This window comes from Sus scrofa, chromosome 1, assembly GCF_000003025.6.
Source record: "Sus scrofa isolate TJ Tabasco breed Duroc chromosome 1, Sscrofa11.1, whole genome shotgun sequence".
Lineage (NCBI taxonomy): Eukaryota > Metazoa > Chordata > Mammalia > Artiodactyla > Suidae > Sus > Sus scrofa.
In genome coordinates this window covers 54,174,575-54,195,808 of record NC_010443.5, presented here as the reverse complement: position 1 = coordinate 54,195,808, position 21,234 = coordinate 54,174,575, and the positions used below count along the sequence as shown (strand labels likewise).

At 40.4% G+C, this 21,234-nt stretch overlaps 1 long non-coding RNA gene across 9 annotated transcripts in view; it reads left to right on the top strand.

The window, feature by feature from the left end:
* LOC102157437 overlaps window positions 1-21,234 on the top strand; it is a 385,071-nt gene that overhangs the window by 205,191 nt on the left and 158,646 nt on the right. For 8 of the 9 annotated variants that reach the window (XR_002343406.1, XR_002343403.1, XR_002343413.1 and 5 more), the window contains one exon: window positions 15,452-15,632. This is a non-coding gene — a long non-coding RNA (uncharacterized LOC102157437). Of the gene's footprint in view, window positions 1-3,895; window positions 4,113-15,451; window positions 15,633-21,234 lie in introns of those variants that run through there. The other variant, XR_300741.3, reaches the window with a different exon arrangement.

Sequence of the window (21,234 nt, the reverse complement as noted above, 5' to 3'; positions counted from 1 at the left end):
TTCAATCATTTGTCAGGATGTTTGGTCGAGGTCATGAAATTCACAGCTCCTATAGGGAAATCCTGATTTAAAAATTGAGGGAAAAAACCATGAGGTTTTATGCATTAATCCATTGATCTTAAGAGTCCACCAAGGGTAGATTTTTTTTTTTCTGTTGAAACAAACCTTTGCCCATTACCCAGTTTCTAATTGCAGTACTTCATTAATCATTATGCACAAACTAAAGCTTTGACATGTCTTGTGAAGATTTGATTGCTTATTTTTATTTTATTCACTAAAAATTAATTTATTGAAGTACAGTTGATTTACAGTGTTGAGTTTCTGTTGCACAGCACAGTGATTCAGTTATATACATATATATATATATATATACACACACACATACACACGTTCTTTTTCATATTATTTTTCATTATGGTTCATCACAGGACATTGAATACAGTTCCCTGTGCTGTATAGTAGGACTTTGTGTTGTTTTGAGTGCTAATTTTAGACAGTTAAATTTCAAGGCCCTCTTCCTTGTTCTGGGAAGTTAGAGTATGAATGAGTAGGGAGAGAAGAAGGGAGGGGAAAGAGGCAGAAAGAAAGAGAGAATAGGTTTGATTGATATAAGGCTCTTGCATAATGGTAATTATAAAAGAGTTCAAAAGGTTATTTGACCTGTTTGTTAATGTTATTCTCAATTTTCCAAATTTCATTTTCTTGTCTTCTTTGAGAGGGAGTTGGGGCTAGTGAATTCTCCAGGTAATTTTTGCCATTTTTGTCTTGCATTTCCTTGTTTGGCCAGAAAACTGAACATGCAGGCAGTTCAATTAACTAAGGATGGCGGCCCTTTAGAGAAAATATGATGGCAGTAGTCACAAAAGGTCCAGTCTCAGTTTGCACAGTCTAAGTCCTAGCACACTATAACATCAACATCAGCAATGCTTTCTGACTGTCATTCAGTTACTTTCAGCTTGTATGCCAACAAGCTTGGTAGTAGAAGCCACTGGCTAACCCCAAAGCAGTGGTTTTCTTATAAAATCCTTAGCGACGTCATCTCCAAAAATCTCAAATGAAAGTTGGAGGTTGCTGTTGTTATCATCTTAGGATACAGATATTCCTGGAAAAAGTTCATATTGAACACTTGAAAAAATGAAATGGACAGTTCTTCAAAGTGATCCAAGATTCTCTCTGCCCTCCAACATAATTGGAGTTCCAGAATCTGCCCATTTGGGGGGCAGAAGATCTAAATAGACATTTCTCTAAAGAAAATATATAGATGGCCAACAGGCACATTAAAAGATGCTCCACATCACTAATTATTAGAGAAATGCAAATCAAAATTATAATGAGGTATCATCTCATACCAGTTAGAATGGCCATCATCAAAAAGTCTGTAAATAACAAATACTGGAGAAGGCATGGAGAAAAAGGAACCCTCCTGTGCTCTTGGTGGGAATGTAAATTGGTACAGTCACTATGGAGAACGCTATGAAGGTTCCTTAAAAAACTAAAAACAGCATTACCATATGACCCAGGGATCCCACTTCTGGGCATATATCCAGAGAAACCATAATTCAAAAGGATGCATGTACCCCAGCACTATTTACAATAGCCAAGACATGGAAGCAACCTAAATGTCCATTGACAGATGAATGAATGAAGAAGATTTTATACACACACACACAGGCACACACGCACACACACACACGAATATTACTCAGTCATAAAAAAGAATGAAATGCCATTTGCAGCAATATGGATGGACCTAGAGATTGTTGTACTAAGTGAAGTAAGTCAGACAGAGAAAGACAAATATATATTGCTTATTTGTGGAATCTAAAAGAGTGATACAAATGAACTTATTTACAAAACAGAAGTAGACTCACAGACATGGAAAACAAACTTATGGCTAACAAAAGGGGAAGGGATAAATGAAGAGTTTAGGATTAACATATACACACTACTATATTTATACATGGATAAACCAGCAAGGACCTCATGTATATCACAGGGAACTATACTTAATATTTTGCAATAACCTATAAGAGAAAAGAATCTGAAAAAGAATATATATATATATATATATATATATATATATATATATATATATATATATAACTGAGTCATTTTACTGAACACCTGAAGCTAACACAACATTGTAAACCAATTATACTTCAATAAAAATTAGTTAATTTAAAAAAGGAAAGAAATCTGGCCACTTTTCCCTCCTGAGGTTTTGCTACCCAACTTGGAGACCACAGCAAGTTATCAGAAGAGGTTTCAGGTGGAACGCTGCAGATTTCATCATTCACCATCTTCTGGTGGAGTTGCTTAACAGCGAATGACTCTGCTGGGAATGACGAGGTGTCAGTCCACATGGCAAGCACACTCACCCCGCTGTCAAGGGAAAGGTGAGGAACCAGCTGAGAAGAAACTCTGCTTTTAAGGACTGAGAAGATGCTGTGTTCTCTCAACCACAGCATAAGCTGCATGATTCTTTTCTTGTTAGTGTTCTACTCTGTCTTATAGAGAAAAGAAGAATAGTTCAATCAAATCTGAAAAATAACTGTGACATTTGAGTCTCTCCAGCCCTGTGAAAGACTCCTGGGACTTGTATCTCTGGCCCTTTATGTGTGTCCCCTTGTAGCACTATGTGTTGCAACAAAAGGATGTTGAAAATGTCCCTGAAGAGGAATCTGAATGTTGGTCATGAATTCCTAATGGGTCTGGTTCTATTTCTTGTAAATTTATGTTATATTAATGTAATTTTGTATTTTCCACCCAGGGCTAGACAAATTGAAATCCAAAATTATATCCCAAAAAAACAGTTCTCGGGGGTTGCAAATGAGTTTTCATTGTGTCTTATAGATGGCCAGTCTTGAAGCCATAGAAGAACAAATTTAGTACATTTCCCCAGGTCCCAGCCTCACCTCTGTATGATCAGTTAAGGGCCCCATGTATTAACTGTGGTTCAGAAGATTATCTTCACCCAGTGCGAGGGTAGCTGCTTCCATCTGCCTTATTGCCTTTGTGGTTCTTGGACACTTTCTGACCCATCTCCATGAAGATAATGTTGACTACTGCCAGAAGCATACTGCCAACTCTTTTTTGCTTTCAATGCTGTTCCATTGCATTGTGATGTTTGCAAAATGCATTTAGAATTGACCTTCAAATGTGAGCTGACAGTCAAGTAGGATTTACATGGTGTGTGTGTTCAAGTTGGGTCTCTTTCTCCACTTCCACATCCTGCCTTAAGTGTGAGTCACGGTCTCCGATTCCATACAAAGCACCCTTTTCCTGAGATTTGAATCGGACTCTCAGGTTCATTTTCAATGTTAAATTTATGTTCTGCTTATTTCCTTGCTTCTACCCAAAGCCTGGAGATATATGACTGCTCAAGAAATGCCTTTCCAGGACAGATGCTGGCCTTAAGCTATGAGTATGTGCCAAAGGAGTATTGCCTTTCCCACAGTTACTTTGCCTGCCTGATGGTCAAAACCAGATTCCTGTTTCAACTTTGTGGCAGCTGTATGGTGGTGGGAAGAGTTTTACTCTTTTGTGAACACAAAACTTCGGAGACACTCTGCCAAGTTTCTGACTCCTGAACCTGTGGGGGAGATGAGAAGAGCAGACAAGAAGGATGGGAGAGGATGGAGTGAATGGTCCTGCCCTGATGTCTCAGCCCTTTTTCTGGATGCAGAGATGAAAGTGGGGAGAGGATGGAGTGAATGGTCCTGCCCCTCTGCTGGATGTTTCCATCTACTCTTCTGCTTTTCCTCTCCATCCTTCTCCAGCCTGCTTTCTGCCCAAAGGCCCACCTGTGCGGGTTGTACTGGTGGACTCTGACAACTCCTGGCTTCTTTTGAACTCAGCCAGTGGGGATTGGAGGGAAGGGAGGTGGTGAGGTCAAGGTTGTTATTGTCTGGCCTCTCTTGGTCTGACTAATCCCCTGATGTAAGGTAATTTTTCCTCTCTAGGAAACTGTGAATCTACTTCCAGGTTCTGGGACTGTCTTCTGCCCTTCGTCCCTTTGGGGCAGTAGCTGCTCTGCTGCTATTGGCCCCAGGTTCCCACATTATCCCTCCTGGCTCCTGTACATCTGCTGAGGACTTGGTGATCAGGCCTTGGTAAATGATCTCTCCTTGACTTATCTTCATTTGATAATGTTATTTGAATTGTTAGGACCCTGGCTAATATAACTCCTCTTTGAACACATTCGCTAAATGAGTTGTTTGGTTAATAAGCTACTCATTTACCAAGGAAATACATCCTGGTAAGGTTAATCCTGTGTTCTTATTATATTATGAATGAAAAATCAGGTTTTAAGGAATCTGGGATTTTAACTTTCTTATTTTTTGGTCTTTTTAGGGCCATACCTGAGGCGTATGGAGGCTAGAGGTCAAATCAGAGCTGTAGCTGCCAGCCTACTCCATAGCCACAGCAACTTGGGATATGAGCTGTGTCTGCAGCCTTCACCGCAGCTCATGGCAACCCCGGATCCTTAACCCTCTGAGGCCAGGGATCGAACCTGCATTCTCATGGATACTAGTCAGAGTCATTTCTGCTGAGCCATAACGGGAACTCCAGGAATCTGGGATTTTTAAATTGGAGCTTCGAAGGGAGGGAAAGGAAGGGGGGCATTTTTGAAGCCTAGTGAGAATAAGGGAGGTGAGAAGGTACAAAAGTCAAATGCAGGCTGCATCGCACTATTTTTACCCCTGCTTATCTCTGATGATTGTCTATTTTATAATGAAGGGGGTAGGAGACTGCCTGCTGTTTCTCTACCCAAAAGATTTTCTCCATGAACATGGTCATCTTTCTGGACACACCCGTCAGAAGCATGTGTGCCATGACCCCTTCAGCAAGTGGATTAAGCTGCTTGTCCAAGCACACACAGTTAGGAAGTAGCAAAGTCAGGGTTTCAACCCAAGGAGGCTGACATCAGAGTGCAGGCTCTTAACCACCAAATGCATGTCTTTAACTGTGCATGGCCTTTAGTGGCCTTTATGTGTCCAGGCCACAAAATAAATGGAGAAACCATTCCTTTGGTGGGAATCATGGGATTTCCAGCATTTAAACCTGGCTGAGCTGGAGAGGTTAGAAATTTATGAAAACTGCAGAGACTTACAAGAAAGCAGAACGAAATCCATTTGGAATTTGTGACCAACATTCAAATGCTCCTCTGAGACATTTTTATCATCTTGTAGTTGTGAGACTTCTTGTAAAGGGACCAAGAGAGGAGCCAGAACCACGGGGAACGATCAGGCCCGAGAAGACCTGTAAGGAAGTAATAACGACTTTCACACTCACCAGCGACCAGGATTTCCACGTACTATCCACCGAGGTTGTCACCAAATCAGACACCTAGAGCCGAAAAAACTCTTTATCCCACTAGTAATCCTCTAAGCCACTTAAGCACTGGACTTAAATATTTTTCAGCTGTTTTCCAGCCAGGTTGTGCCAAAAGCTGTTTGGAGATGGAGGGAGTGGGTGTGACTATTGGAGTGAGCAGGCTGCCTGCACCCTCGTGAGGTCATGTTTTGGGGTTGGGGCTTAGATACAAGCAATCAGGCAGGGGGAGCCTGCAGGCCGGGAGATGCCTGGGGAATCTCCACTCTGACAACAGAGGGTTCATTTCCACAGCCTCACTGCTGCCTCAGCCATTGGCGCCATTTGCTGAAGGCACACGTCTCATAGAGGAGAGCAGAGCACACGTTTTTATGCTTCCCATGCACCTACCAGAGTATTAACACTGCAGAGAAAAAGACCTTGATGTCAAGAAGCAGCTGGGCTGGACTTACACAGGCCATGGTTCAAAAGGTGATACACACAGTGTGTTTAGTCCACCTCTTGTGAATCTGAGATTTAATTTTAACTGAAACCCGATGATACGTGAACTTGAAAATTTATTAGCTGTAACAGAAAGTAACTCTTCCACTCCACTGAAATCTCTGACATGCTTTAAAGACAACAGCTGGTTTATTAATTTAGCCGACTTACGTGAAGTTTAATCATGCCTCAGCCCTCCGAAGGACCTTAAAACTAGATGCACGCAAATATCGAACAAGCACAGTGACTGCTGGTGTTTCCTTAGTGGATTTTTGTGTTGGATGGGTTGAGTTGGAAGTCAGAGCTAAAGCACACCTTGGTTTCCCAAAAAACAAAACAATAAAATGAAAAAAACAAAACCTCACTGGATTCTGATTACGGGCATTCGTGGGAGTTAGCCGTGAAAAGAACTTAGTTAAAGACTAACAAAGAGAGGGGGACTTCTAATCTAGTAGAAGATTATAAATCTATAGATTTATATTTATATTAGATTTCTAATCTAATCTAGTAGATTTCTTTTAATATAAAAAAGAATTTACGTTCTTTTTAAAAATATTATTTTCCATCATGGTCTATCCCAGGAGATTGGATATAGTTCCCTGTGCTTATTGTCTATCCATTCTAAATATAATAGTTTGCATCTATCAACCTCAAACTCCCCGTCTATCCCACTTCCTCCCTGCTCCCTCTTGGCAACAAGTCTGTTCTCTATATCTGTGTGTCTATCACTGTAGATAGGTTTATTTGTGCCAATTTTAGTTTCCATGTATAAGTGTATCATATGATATTTGTCCTCTTTCTGACCTACTTCACTTAGTAAGAGAATCTAGTTCCATCCATGTTGCTGCAAATGTCATTGTTCATTCTTTTCTATGGCTAAGTAGTATTCCATTGTATGTATGTACCACATCTTAATCCAGTCATCTGTCAGTGGACACTTGAGTTGTTTCCATGTTTTGGCGATTGTGAGTAGCTAGCACTGCAGTGAACATAGGGGTGCATGTATCTTTTGGAATGAAAATTTTGTCTGGATATATACCCAGGAGTGAGATTGCTGGATCATGAAGTAGCTCTATATTTAGTTTTCTGAGGTACATCCATACTGTTTTTCACAGTGGTTGTACCAATTTACATTCCCACCAACAGTGTAGGAGGGTTCCTTTTTCTCCACACCCTCTCCAGCATTTGTTATTTGTGGACTTATTAATGATGACCATTCTGACTGGTGTGAGGTGGTACTTCATAGTAGTTTTGATTTGCATTTCTCTGATAATCAGTGATGTGGGGCATCTTTTCATGTGCCCACTAGCCATCCATATATCTTCTTGGATCTTTTGCCCATTTTTCTATTGGGTCATTTGTTTTTTGGTTGTTGAATTGTATGAGTTGTTTGTATGTTAAATGTGTGAATTTAAAGGCAAAAATTTATGCTTTAACGAACTATCCAAGTCCAGTTTGAAATTTAGTAGAATCTGAAAGTGGGTGGAGAAGAAGAGGGAGGAAAAAGTCTTTGGGCTCCATCTGTTGTTACCTTCTTATTTTTTTTCTTTCCTTATTTATTTTTTGGCCATTGAAGCTACATTTCAGCCCACTGTCTTTATATGATAAAATGTTATTAATTTATGCTTTTTTTAGATTAAACATTGTAGCATTTTGGACACAATGATTCTGATATGCTCTTTGAAGTTTTTGTGAAGAAAAAGATTTGTTAAAGAATAAAGAGTGCAACATGACTTGCAAGGGATGTTTTAAAATTAATTAAGATAAAATCCTTGCAGACTTTCTCCTTTGACTGTCAGCTACTATGGACAGTTGCATCTTAGTGATGTAACTAGTGATAAGATGATGAACTGCTTATAAAACTTTGGCACGTTAGTTAATCATAGGCTTTTCTTCTGTAAAGATATCCCATTTGATTTTTTTTTTTAACTTTTCATTTCCACTGTGCCACAACAGGAACTCCCCAGTTTGACTCTTTAGACTCAATTTGTAAGCATATTTCCATACAAGTTTCACATAATTTAAATTTGAGCTTTGTGATTAGAGTTCCTGTTGTGGCTCAGCAGGTTAAGAACCCGACTTGCATCCATCATGATATGGGTTTGATCCCTGGCTTCACTCAGTGGGTTAAGGTTCTGGTGTTGCTGTGAGCTGTGGTGTAGACCACAGATGAGGCTTGGATCCAGCTTTTCTATGGCTGTGGTATAGTCCGGTGGCTGTATTTTGACCCCTAGCTTGGGAACTTCCATATGCCTCAGTATGGCCCTAAAAAAAAAAAAAAAAAAAAAAAAAAAAAAAGAAAAAGAAAAAGAAAAACAAATATTCTGCTTAAGTTCTTAAAGGCAGATGGAGGATATTAATTTTCCTAGGTAATTTAGAAGTCTATTCACTAAAGAATTAGGAAACCCCGGCTAAGCCCCCTGTGGTATATCAGTGCTGACACTGTAATGATGGTGGCAGGATAGTGTCTAATGGGGAGACCCTTGAGCCAAAGGATGATGATTCCACAGGCTGGGAAGGGCTCCAGTGCAGGGAAGACAAAACTTGTTGGAACTCAAGAACAGGGCATGCAACCAGCCTGACATGAGGATCAGGCATGTCTGAGGTGATATCATGGAGCTTGTGGAGTTGAACAGTGCCTTCAAGAACTGATCAGGAAGACTTTAAAGTGTGTTCCTTTCGCATCCTTATGCTCCTTTGGATTTGAGTGTGAAGTAACAAGTTGACTACGAGATCACAGGGGCATCCCATCTTCTCAGATTCCCCCCCCAAATCTTCAACATGATAAGTTCGTGGCAGCTTTTCTCAGAGGTAAGTCATGCATATGTGTGGTTTCTTAAACTTAAGGTGGGGAAAATGCTTTCCATGACACCCTGTGCCCCTCACTGGCCAGGTTTCACTAGCTCCAAATCCACAGGGATTATCACTCAGGGTTCCTAACCTGACCTGAGGATTTGGTGATTTACTCACATGACTAGACATCCACTTTTGGACCATTTTTCTGATGAGCAAGCAGTTCAGGGGCTGCGTAGGCAGGGCCTCCACAGTGAGTGCTTAACTGCTCCTGAGAAAGACCCTCCAAGTTCATGGTATTACTCAATCCAAGGTCTGAAAGATTTACAAACCGGCAGACCAAAAAGTTCACCTCCAGCTGAGAACACTTTAATTCATCTTAGCAGCAGTTGGAGAAAGAGGGTCTATGTATACTTAATAAAATATTCAGTCAAAACATCTTTTTTAATAGCAGCAATTCTCATGGGAATAGGGTGCAGGAAAACGGGGTGAGACATTGTCTTTGCATAAGATCGCTTGATTTTTGGCTTTAAATTCTTGACTTTTTCTTTTAGTCACCTTTCTAGGAATGTTTTCTTTAGCTTATGCCTGGCATTTTGTAACTTGTCATTTACATTCCACTAGATTGTAAAGTTTCTTATTTGACAGCAGAACCTTGATGAGGCCAAATAATATCTAGCCTTTTAATCCAGACGTTGTTTGTCCAGCCCCCATCGCCTCCATCCCCTATTGCCTTGGGAACCTGACTTGTTTTCATTTTCTGCCTAACTCTTCTAGGATGGAATCCCAGTTCTGCTTCACCGTGCCTCAATCTCCTTATCTGTGAAATGGGATGTTTTCATCTACCTCATCGGGCTTTATAGGGTTGAAAATGTTCCTATAGGTTAAGATCTCGGAGCACATTGTAAAATGCTCCACTGACATCAGTGAATGTTATTGTTATCATCATCATCATTTTTTTTTCTTGCACAATTTATCTCCACAAAGCCAGGAAGAAGAACAGCTTTTGAGGAAAAGACATGTAAGAGGGAAAGACAGTGTCTGCTGTGTAGCAATTATGGTTGACCTTGAAAAAGCTGTCCACAGGCTCCAGCTGGACAGCAAGGCTGCAGGGAGGGCAGAGAGAAAGAGGGACCTACGGGCCGGCAGAATTTCCCACAGATTCAAGGTGGCTGAGGGACAAACAGAGCTTTGATCCTTAGGGTCTTGGTCTATGCAAAATCACCTTCAGTGAGCATGACTGACCTGAAGGACTCAGGGCTGGGGACCATGTCATGAAAGCTGTCAACCCCTAGTGGACAGCACAGTGAGATTGACGGCCAGGCTCCAGGCTCCTCTGAAGCTGGCACTGCAGACCTCTCGGCTGCAACAACACAGGTCGGTTTCAGGATTTTATTGTGTCATTGAGAATCTCTCTGAATTCGGGTAGCAGTTCTTGAAAAGCAGCAAAAATTTTTCAGCATGAGAAATTTTTTCTTTCAAAGTTAATTTGTCAGGCTTATTTGAGATAAAATAACATTTCTAGAGAAATCACGGAATGGTTTTACAGACAACAGAGTAACTGCACTTATAAAATACTGAATTTAGATTTTTTTATTTTACACATAATTAATATACTGCATGATGGGGCTTAATATGAAAATAGACTCTGCATGTGGATCATACATTTCCATCAAGGCACCAACTATTAATTTCACACTGTACTTTGAAATAATATTGCTCCACTTGGAGAAAATGCCATAGCTGTTAGTACTGCTCCCTGAGATCCTTTAAGGCCGTGTTTTAAAGAATTTGTCATAATTGGCTGGTTTGATGAAATAGACATAGACATTTATACTTAACAATTTTGATGTTGTTGTATTCATCCAGAAGAAAATTTTCAGTCTTCAAGTCCCTAACTAGCCTAAGAAAAGTGAATGTTATCTAGTAATATTAGTGTTTTGTGTTTGAGAATATTGCAGTGGTCGGCTAAATAGAAATCTTTTTTGACCTGAGCCTTAAAAGTGAGAATGGGTTAATAAAGTCCTGATTTCCCCTCCAAAAAAACCACCAGCAAATAGGGCAGTATGCATTCAGATTTCTCTTCACAGCTTTGAGTTGACATCAACACGCTGCTAAACTGGGAACCATCTCATTTTAAAATGGGAGACTTGCTGAGAAATAAATGATAAGCGGTCCTTACATGAATAATTAAGAAATTGACCATGCAAGTAGAGTCTCTCCTTTTTGTTTGTTTGTTTGTTTGTTTAGGGCCACACCCACGGCATATGGAGGTTCCCAGGCAAGGAGTCGAATCGGAGCTTTAGCCACTGGCTATACCGCAGGCACAACAATGTGGGATCTGAGGCATGTCTATGGCCTGCACCACAGCTCATGGCAATGCCAGGTGCTTAACCCACTGAGCGAGGCTGGGGATGGAACCCGCATCCTCATGGATACTAGTCGGATTTGTTACCGCTGAGCCACAACAGGAATCCCGTGTCTCTCCTTTTCTCCACACCCTCCAGTGTGGGTGGAATTTGGCCAATATGAATGCATCCCCGAGTGTCTGAGAAGGCTCTTCTCAGGAGTCTATGTGGAAGAACACAGGAGTATTGTCATCAGATATCATAGGAGCCACTTTTGTGTGTGTGTGTGTCTTTTTAAGAATTAACTCACTGGGGGAGTTCCCGTCGTGGCGCAGTGGTTAACGAATCCGACTAGGAACCATGAGGTTGTGGGTTCGATCCCTGCCCTTGCTCAGTGGGTTAAGGATCCAGTGTTGCCGTGAGCTGTGGTGTAGGTCACAGACGCGGCTCGGATCCCGTGTTGCTGTGGCTCTGGTGTAGGCCGGTGGCTACAGCTCCGATTCGACCCCTAGCCTGGGAACCTCCATATGCCACGGGAGTGGCCCAAGAAATGGCAAAAAAAAAGAAGAAAAAAAAAAGACAAGAATTAACTCACTGGAAAAATGAAACAAAGCTCATCTCCTTTTCTCTCAGTGACCCAATTGTGTGATTCCTTTGGGAGGGCTGAGTCCCCTAAGCAGAGTTCCAGAGAAAGACCCCTAAATTGCAGTACCCTTGGGAGGTACCGGTGATGGCATGGCCAACTCCAGGTTTCCTTGGTGACATTCCCAGGGGTGTCAAGGGCATTCAATAACAGGATAGATTTGTATGTTCACCACATATGCAAAGATAATGTATGTAGTAGGTGATCTCTGCATATATTTTTAGCCATAAATATAACAGGGGAGAGAAGGGCAGGGCAGAGCTTAAAACAAGTCAAATATGATCATGATGTATTACAGATATATAATAGAATCCTACTCAGCCATAAAAAGAAGGACGTAATGGCGTTTGCAGCAACATGGATGCAACTAGAAATTCTCATACTAAGTGAAGTAAGTCAGAAAGAGAAAAGACAGGTATCATATGATGTCACTTATGTGTGCAATCTAAACCATGGCACAAACGAACCTATCTATGAAACAGAAACGGATGCTCGGGCATAGAGAACTTGTGGTTGCTAAGGGAAAAGGAGGAGGGAGATGGACTGGGAGTTTGGGCTTAGTAGGTGGAAACTAGTACATTTACAATGGATAGATAAAGACCCACTGTATAGCACAGGGAACTATACACAGTCTCTTGAGTTAGACCATCATGGAAGATAATATAAGAAATGGAAAAAATATATATATAGCTGGGTCACTTTTCCATACAGCAAAAATTGGCACAACATTGTAAATCAATTATACTTCAATAAAAAAATAAACTTAAAAAATACAATCGTGAGAAACAAGAAGACTTTAGGCATCATTTGTCTCCTCCTCCCTCCATGCCCACATGGTCTAGCAGAGGTGTTTGTTTTTCTGCTCATCTCCCCTCTCTTTGACTTATAATCTTATTCAAGGGAGAGGTGATGGTACAGGTGGAGTGGGGACCCAGCTGGGAGAGGGAAGCTGAGCAGGCCCTCCGAGTGGATTCTGCTGCTTTCTTCTGTTCCGACCTTGCTGCGAAGAATAGCAGAGCCTTCTGCTTCTCTAGTCACGGCTGTGTTTATACATCCAAACAATTAAACAGGTCACCAGGGTGTCTGCTTTAAAAATAACCAGTTATGAAAGCATTTGCCAGAAACCATTTCCCCTGCAAGACTTGCTCCGAGGTGTGTCTTCAGCATTGTTCCCATTTTAAGTCCTTTATCTTCCTTTCCTAGAGTTTGTTCCATTTGAGGAGCCCATGCATTGGTTTTGTTTTGTGTGCTGTGGAAGGGGGTCATGTGTATGGGAGTGCCAGGATGACCAGGAATGAAAACCTAAAGCACTAAGCTACAGGCTGGCTTGAAATCCCTTTCTAGCTCCAGAATTCTACTGAAAGGGGGGCAGGGGTGGAGGACAGTGATGTGGAAGGAGCTATGTATAGTTTAGTGTATTTGGGATCTTGGGAATAAGTAACTCTGATCTTTCCCAAATCATAAGACATTTTATAAGGCATTTGAAAAATCTGGGTGGATGGAAAGAATAGACACATTGTAAACCAGCTAATACCATAGGCTGGCCTCAATAGAGATTCCCCCAAATCAGCAAACCCACAAAAATTCTCCAGAATCCCTCTCACATTCATCAATGCCACATCCTATTATGTTGATGTATTTTATTTAGAAGAAGATAGAAAGTTTCTCTCCAAACTATAGCCCTAGTTTTCACGTAAACACAGTTACTTATGTGCTCGAACTAAGCCCTGGAAAGGAGAGGAAGAGATGCTCACTGTGGCATCGGTTCTCTTCTCACGTGGGTTGTGTGGGCTGGGGCTCATTTTCTCACGATGGCGCACCCAGAGACAAGCTTCTCAAGGACCCTGGTCTTCCTTCTAGCTGCATTTAGCACAGACCTTGTGCTAGGGTCACTGTCAGGAATTGGCATGTCAAGGGTTTTGTGGACATGGGGGCTTTTGGTGGCTTTTTCTCCCTCGGAGGAGAGAATGCACTAAAGCACTAAGTTATAGGCTGACTTGAAATCCCTTTCTGGCTTAGTGCATCCAACCTAGGAATAATCTTGTGCCAGCACATGTGCCCCACGCAGATATGACCTACCTGGAGGATGTCTTCACTTTCCTTCCACTTAGGTTTTTTTTTTTTTAATTGAAGTATAGTTTTTTCCAATGTTGGGTTAATTTGTTCTGTATGGCAAAGTGATTCAGTTATATACATATATTATTTTTCATATTCTTTGTCAATGTAGGTTATTACAAACTATTGGATATAGTTCCCTGTATTGTATAGTAGGTCCCTGCTGTTTCACCTAATTTCTTCTTTCCTTTTTTTTTTTTTTTGCTTTTTAGTGCTGTATCCACAGCATATGGAGGTTCCCAGGCTAGGGGTCTAATCGGAGCAACAGCTGCCGGCCTACGCCACATCCACAGCAACGTCAGATCCTTAACCCACTGTGCAAGGCCAGGGATTGAACCTGCCACCTCATAGTTACTAGTCACATTTGTTTCTGCTGAGCCACAGTGGAAACTCCTCATTTAGTTTCTTTTGACATCTTGTCCAGGAGGTTGCTGCCAAGGCATAGCTCTATCACCATGTGATAAGAGATGTCTGTCTCCATTGTTCATCTAGCCGGGTAATAATGTTAGGGTGTTTAACCATGTGCTGGATCTGAGATTCCACCTTATGTTCTTTAGATATATATTCTCACTTGCTTTTTTCTTGATAATTTTGATGGCTTCCTACATCACTGGAGATGTAAGTGATGCCAAGTGAAGGTTAATAATAAAAACAGCCAAACCAGGGAGTTCCCATTGTGGCTTAGTGGTAACAAACCTGACTAGTATTCATGAAGATGCAGGTCTGATCCTTGGCCTCGGTCAATGGGTTAAGGATCCTTCATTGCTGAGAGCTGTGGTGTAGGTCCAGACATGGCTTGGATCCCCAGTGGCATAGGTGGATAGCTGCAGCTCCAATTTGACCCCTAGCTTGGGAACTTCCATATGCTGCAGGTGCAGCCCTAAAAAAAGCAAAAAGAAAAAACCAAAAAAAAAAAAAAAAAGAAAAAAAAAGGCAGACAAACCAGGCTCAGTGACACACTTACACACACACACACCCTCCCCCACCAGGGAGAATGCATAATGATAGATACCATATTTTAGGTACATCTGAAGCTTAACTTTTTTTAGTAGCTTGGGATTGATAGTAACTACTCCAAAATGTAATTATAGTTCAGTACTTATTAGCTATGCTTTGTGGACTTTTCTGACATAGCTGTCAACAAAGCTGATAGGGTTATCCTTTCAATTGTAGAGGACACATTTATTAATAAAAATTTATAAATGGCTTATATCTTAGAACACATATCAACCAAAACCAAAGACATAATTAGTTCAGAAATAAAGATAATTAAGTATGGAGAGAAATCCTATGCACCAATAAAATTAGCTATAGGGCGTTCTGGGAAAACTCATTAAAATTCCTGTTCTTTTTTTTAATGGTTGTTAGTTTGGCAGCAAGAATTTCTCCTTTTTTTTTTTTAGTAGGATCAGATAAAGAAGCATTTTATTTGAATGAGAAAACCAAGTAGAAGTTATACTGTGATAGTTTTTATATTGTTTCCTTGGATTTATTTTGTCTATTGTGAAAATGAATTGATTTTAATATATATGAACATGCTTAATTGGGATACACACACACACACACACACACACACACACACACACACACACACACAGAGTTCTTTAGCAAAGAACCCTTGTTGATCATTTCGTTCACCAAATATGTCCCAACCTGCATGGTGTGAGAGATCATCTCTAGATCAAAGAGATCTTCCTGAACCATGCAGATACCTGAGGTCTCCTTGTTTCCTCTCCAGGGCTGAGAATGGCCTGTCCAGGTGACCGGGGCTGGTGACATTCACCGTTGTGAGCATCCTCAATGACAGCATCCTCTGTAAAGGAGATCCATCCTGTGGTCCTGAAGAGGTGACTTGTGACCATTAACAGCTGTTGCTGTCGATTCTGTGCAGACATTTCTGAAGTCCCTGGATAAGTCAGGTACCAACACTTCTTCTCTCTCCCCCTGCCTTCAGGCCCTGATCTATGTGCTCAGACACGCAGGTTGCTCAGGCAGAATCAATGTGTAGACTATTAACCTAACCTGACATGTGATGTCAATGAATGACTTGCGGTTCTCTTGACACCCAGTCCCAGGCCTTGTACAAAATACACATTTCTCTTCGCAGGGCAAGGAGTTAGACCATATATGTTAAGTGTCGTATAAGGGAAAAATCAGCTAAATTAAAATCTGGGCCACTTGACTTGCTTTTTAAAAAAATTGGTATTCTTTATATTTTAGAACAGACTAATTGAACACACAATACCCAGTTCCTGTAAACCTCGCTCCCCCGTCCACAGTTTCTCCTATTACCTCTTCATTAGTGTTACAATTAATCAACAGTGGATGTTGATACATTTTTATTAACTAAAGTCTATAGTTTACATTAAATTTCACTCTGTGTGGAACAGTTTTATGGCTTTTCACAAATGCGTAGTATCATGAATCAACCATTACAGTATCATATAGAACATAATTTTTATTTTGAAACTGTTTTAACTCAGAAATAGAAAACACCTTGGAAGAAAAAAATTGAAAGAAAAACATAAAATATATAGGCAAATATTTACTCCATGAGCTTCTCAAGTCCTCAATTGTTCACCAATCCCCAAGGTGAAAACCACTTTTCTAAAAAAGTATTCAGCCACCAACAATGACGTTATTAATAGGAATATGGATTAATTTAAGAAAAAGTCGATGAATCCCATTATAGAAAATGAAATTATAGTTTCACTGCCCTAAGAATCCCCTCTGCTTCATCTATTTCTCCATCTCCATTCCCTTCAAATTTTTGGTGACTACTGGCCCTTTTACTGTCTCTTCATAAAATGATGCCTCTTCTCTAATGTCATGTAGATGGAAATATAAAGTATATAGGTTTTTCAGACTGACTTTTAGAAATCCATAATATGCATTTAAGGTTCCCTATGTCTTTGTGTGGCTTGAGAGGTCATTTCTTTTCAGCACTGAATAATATTTCACTGTCTGGATGTACTAGAGTTTAGCCACTCATCTGCTTGATGGCTTGCAAGTTTTAGCAACCTGGAAGAAAACTGCTATAGAGGTTCAAGTGCAGGTTTTGGTATGAACATAGGTTTTTAGCTTAATTGAGTTCAGCTGAATTTACTTAAATTCAGCTTAATTTACTTAAATTCAATGTAATTTATGTACAGGAGCATAAATCACTGGACCTTAGGGTATGCTTAGCTTTGTAAAAGAACAAACTACTGGCAGGGTGGGGAGGGGCAATATAGGGATGGGGGAGTAGGAGTTACAAACTCTTGGCTGTGAGATAGACTAAAAGTAGGTATTGTACAACATAGGGAATAGCCAGTATTTTGTAGTAACTGTAAATGGAGTATAAGCTTTAAAATTATATAAAAAAGTAAAAAGTAATTAAGAAACAAAAACAAAGTGGCTGTAATATTTTGCATTTTTACCATCAATGAGTGAGAATTCCTGTTGCTCTGCATTTGCACCAGTATTTGGTATTATCTTTTTTTTTTTTAATTTTAGCCATTTTAATAGGCATATAGTGATTTCCCATTGTTACTTTAATTTACAGTTCCTTAATGATGTTGAGTATCTTTTCACATGTTTCTCTATGCTGTCTATATTATCTTCTTTGGGGAGGTTCCTAGGTTTTTTTATCCATTGTTCATGGGATTGTTTGTTCTCTTGTTGTTGAGTTTTGTGAGTTGCTTTGTACATTTTGAATATAAGTCCTTTATCAGATATGCATTTTTCAAGTGTTTTCCTCCAGAACTGCTTTTGTACAGCTGGAAACAGTGCTCTTTCTCCCTAAAAGACATTATGCATATGTAGGTCAATAAAATGCAATTAGCTGCAAACTTGTGGTAAGGGCTTTAAAAGTGCTGAGGTTACATCGATGCCTGAGCATGTATGACCTACCTTACTGTTTTTTATTGTAGTAAAGCAATTATTTTTTGTAGTCTTTTCTGGAAATATCTCTTTTTATAGTTAGGCAGACTTAAGCTACAGCTAAAAGTTGGCTAGATTTTGTGTCTTAAAAATCCTTACTGTTAAAGGGATAATGCTGACTATACATTTCAATTCCAAAGGGAAACTTGATATACACTGTTTAAAGGCCAAAAACTTTTTTTCTATGATATTCTAAATAAAGAGTTGTGCCGTGCAAATCCTTCTTACCACTTTACAATAGTGCCTGCCACACAGCTAGTGGCATGTGGCATGTCATATCCGAAACAGTTTCTTACCTTGTTTGAAAGAGGTGGGCTCCATGGTGGCTCAGAGCTCATGCTGGATCAGATACTATGGCAACTGGCTCTAGAGGTTTCAAGACCCCCACTCAATTCTGCTACCTTTGACCCAGTAGTAAAGATTGTCTTTCTTTTTACTGAAGGAAAACTTTATGCATATAGAAAGTTTTGTTGAGAAACACTGAATGGCACTGGAATTTTTTCTTTTAGTTAGAGAAGCTTGTATTTTCTGGACTGAAAGAAACAACGTATTTTTTTTTTTAGCCAGAACAGTCAGCATTTTCCATTTCTCCTAGTTGTCCTATCACAAACCTGCTCTTGAGGTGATTCATCACCTGATAGTTATCCACATAAAATGGACTTGACTGATAGTTATCCACATAAAATGTGATGCTTGCTTTGTGGAGTGCTGGCAAAACACATCTTTGGACACTGATCATCTCCAAAGCATGAATCCCATTTCAGGAGGAAGTTTGAAGAACAAACATTATAAAGGCTAGGAAGTATTCTTCTGAAAGGATTAGGAAAGCTAATTGATATATGTGTTGCTATCAGGGATTTTTTTTTAGTGAAATGAAGAAATCAGTCTTATTGACCACAATCACTGAGCTTGAGCTCTTGCAGTTAAAGCAGTCTGTCCTATTACATAATAGTGATTTTCATTATAGGAAGAAATATAATTCAGTATTTTCCAGCCACCAAGTATTAGGACTGGCTCACTGCTGCAGTAAACAATTCCAAGTCTTGATGGCTTGACACAGTAAACATTTACTTCTTTCTGATGTCATGGTACAATATTGGCTGATGGGAGGGTGTGTTGGGGGGTCTACTTCTTATGGTCATTGAGGCTGTGCCTCATTCATCTCAAAGATCCCTCATCTCCAGACCTCTAGAGTCCTCTTCTGGATCTTCTGCATCTGACTTGCAGTGAGAGATGAGAAGGTGGAAGGATTTTTATGGATCAGGCTTGGAAGTGGCAAACATCCTTTCTGGCCCACTTTCCACTGGCTAGTCGTATAGCCCCACCTGTCTGTGTGGGAGACTACGAAGATAGTCTGGAAGGTGTGCCCATGAGGGAAATGAAACAGAATTTAACTAATCGAAGTGTCTTTGCCACTTAGGACTACACACACACACACACACACACACACACACACACTCTCACACTCACACACACACACACACTCACACTGAGAAACTTCAAAATAGGATGAAATTTATAGTTATACTGCTTATCTAGCCTCTTTCCATACTTTTAGGAATAATTTACTTCATCGACATATTCTTGTATTTTTGAAAACTTTCCCCCTTGATAAATGGTCATCCATGAACGAATGTGCTGCAAGATTTGGGAATTTTAGGCAAGATGTCCCCTGAATGGTATCCCATAGTGCTGGATGGTTCCTATTCGCTCCTGCCTTCTGCTGATTGGATTTGAGGTGGTGATAGAGAGATGGGAGGAAAAAAGATCTAAGATGTGTAATTGAAAAGCACAACAATGGGCTTGAACTGGTGTTTACTTTGGGCATATTGTTGAAGGGAGAGAAGGAACAAAAACCCTCTTAAAAATGCCACACATTTTAAAACCTGACATCTGACTAACCTATGGATTGCTATTATTGGGAGTCAGCCCAGATTGACACCTTGAAAACTTTCTGGGGTCAAGACACGTCCACAAACATTTCTTAAAGTCATTCTCTTGGCACCTCATAGAATCTTTTCAGAAAAGAAAATTTGCTGGGGGGGGGGCTTTTTTTTTTTTTTTTTTTGGTTTGGGAATATATTACTTTTATGGACACCTCCACTCCCCGTCAATTGAAGTCAATCCTCAAATACAAAAGTGGTCGCAGATCTGGGGAGGCAATTTCCCTCAGGGCTGGATTTGCAGCCTGTGTTTTAATGTCCCGCTACATTGAAAAGGCGTAGGAGAAATCACAGATGCAACACTTGGTGAATGGTTTCCAGTCTGTGGAGAATAAATAGACTCTCGGAGAGAGGGGCTATTGGAAAAGTCACAGTGTTGATCACATGGGTTTCTGTTCAGAAAACCACCATGCTTGAGTTATCCTCCTGGAATTCCATTGCCCTTTTAATTTTCCTTGTACTCAAAGGGCATTTCTATAAGGAATGAAATGAGCTGAAAAAGCGTGTGCTGTTTCAGAAATAAAATCACTTTTGGATCTGGATATCAAAGGAATGAATGAGGACTTGCATTTCACTATGTTTCTTTCTTTTTAAAATTTCTTTAGAAACTGCTAGCCTAAAAAGTAATTGACAGTGTTCGAACCACTGGAACAGTTGGCGAAAAGTATTAGTCCCTGAAATTTGCAAAATGGCAAAAAAAGAAGTTAATTCTTTGCTTTTAGCAAATGTAAGAATTATTATTGCTCTCAGCATTTGGAATTTGCATCTATCAGTAAGGTTTAGAAAGCTTTGTAAGATATTAGGCTGCATTTATGGAGATATTATTTTAGCTGAAACATTTGGAATCCTAAGGAATTTAGAATTTACATTTATTTCAAAAAGTTTTTTAAAAATACTTCATGTGTTATTAATATTAATTATTATTATTAAAATTAATTGGATTGTGAGCCTATTTCTTTTTTAATTTGGGTGGACTCTGTTAATAGCTTAGCCCCCCCCCCCGCCCCGCCCAGGTTCTTGTGTTAAGTGGGTTTGTGCCTTTGGCAGAGTCTTGTGTTTCAGGGGACAGATTTCTATGTTATATTCTCAAGTTACTCATTGTAGGCATCACATGCAGGCAGTTAGTTTCTAGGAATATATGGGGTACCTTCAGATAGGTCCCATAAATTACAGAAATGTTGCAGGAAGGGAGATCCCTTCCAGGGCCTAAGAGTGAGTTCTTGTTTAACACTCAGAAATGAATTGGAGGATATGCACGTGCTGGCAAAGCAAGAGACTTTATTGGGCAGGGGCGCTGGGTGGAGAACAGCAGGGTGAGGGAACCCAGGAGAACCGCTCTGCCACATGGCTCAGTCTCAGGTTTCGTGGGAATGACATTAGTTTCTGGGTTGTCTCTAGCCAGTCATCTCGATTTGCTCGTACTCGGTCTGACTCAGGGTCCTTCTTGGTGGCGCGTGCCTCTCTCAGCCAAGACGGCTTCCAGCACCAAGGATACTGGGAGGTTGGTTGTCTCGTACCCTCTAGTGGCCCCTGCCCAGTCCTCCCAGTTAGTCTTTAGGGCAGCACCATGTTCCTTATCAGGGCCTCCTGCTGTGAGACAACTCACACAAGTGGCAGTTATCATGCCTGGCAAGGTGGGCAGTTATAGTCAATCATT